General features: G+C 38.6%; 1 protein-coding gene across 3 annotated transcripts in view; it reads right to left on the bottom strand.

Moving 5' to 3' along the window:
• Positions 1-1,307, bottom strand: part of clip3 (CAP-GLY domain containing linker protein 3) — a 77,383-nt gene extending 76,076 nt beyond the window's left edge. For 2 of the 3 annotated variants that reach the window (XM_085973240.1, XM_085973242.1), the window contains exon 1: positions 1,129-1,307. The gene's annotated coding sequence lies outside the window, so the exon portion shown is untranslated. The remainder of the gene's footprint in view (positions 1-1,128) is intronic. The other variant, XM_085973241.1, reaches the window with a different exon arrangement.

The following is a 1,307-nucleotide window of genomic DNA, read 5'->3' as shown; positions in this document are numbered from 1 at the left end:
AGTGACACAATTACAAATTCATGAACCTTTCAAAAGATTTCAATCAAAAAGAAAAGCATTGAAACCATTTGATTTTACTGTTGGGGGGTCCTTTAAATTCCTCTATCTGTTGTATATTATATTGAAATACAAAATGCACAGCTCAAGTCACCTATATTTAACATTAAAATCGTAAAACTATTCACTATATTGTAAGATATTACACTCTACCATACATACTGGACAATACATTTAATTAGAGATGCTACCGTCTATTCCAAATATTTACTATATATATATATATATATAATTGAAAAGTAACCCTAGTTAGTTTAATCGAAAGCAACATTCTCTGGGGAATGTTAAACCTTTCAGCATGTGCTTAACTTGGAAAAAATCTTTCTGTGTATGTGGTATAAATCAATCTGCATAATCTGCCCATCTCCACAACACGGAATCAATCTCACCCAGAGCTCTGATGTGAGCTCCAAAAAACACCATATCTAGATACACAGTGCCAGAAAGCTTAACACAAATTCACCTTTAATATATGATTTTTTTTAAAGGATCAATTCTAAAAAATAATTAATAGGCATTGGAAGACTAAGTATCCTCACAATATAAAACAATAAAAGCCCATTTTAGCGGTGCGACAATGAATATAAACACCTTAGGAAAAATGCTAAGATAGCCAACATGCATTATTAATCGGTTTGCTGCCTTGTTTTTCTGTGTTTTTGTTTTCAGCGGGCTCTGATTCAGCCCAGGGATGCTGAACAATAGAGAGAAACAGCATCAGCAGCCGTGCATGGATTGCAATCTGCGTCACTGAAATAATACAAGTCACCGCGGAAAAAACAAGTCCCCACATCCCTGGCACGGAGCATCAAATGCCACTCCCTTCAGATTCTGTCCTTTTTAAGCTGGAAGAAAACAACAATTAAAGCAGCGACCGTGTTGCTGTCAAAACACCGTCTTCTTCTTCGTTTGTAACGTGTCAATTTCAGTGAAACCAGCACCCGGCTGTAACATTTATTGCATTTGTTGCAATTTCATCAATGTTGCAAATGCGGACCGACTGCTACAAAAATAAACACACACACACACAAACGATTTGAGCAATTAACATTTCCACCATTGCAATCCTACCAGAGTGATTCTGCTCCTCCGTCCGTCTGTGCCGATCTGTTGTGTTGCTTTCTAAGTCATTCAGCGCCCCCCAAAGATCGGGCTGCTCCGTCACCGCCTGCGTCAGCCCAACTCAGTCTGGGCTCAAGACTCGCTCAGTTGATCAGTGATGTGTGCAACACCCCAAGGCTAGAAAATTC

This window comes from Somniosus microcephalus, chromosome 34, assembly GCF_052327205.1.
Source record: "Somniosus microcephalus isolate GS21.2 chromosome 34, FLI_Smic_1.0, whole genome shotgun sequence".
In the NCBI taxonomy this organism is placed as follows: Eukaryota; Metazoa; Chordata; class Chondrichthyes; order Squaliformes; family Somniosidae; genus Somniosus; species Somniosus microcephalus.
Note: the sequence above shows the minus strand (reverse complement) of the source record. Positions and strands in the feature narration are given on the sequence as shown.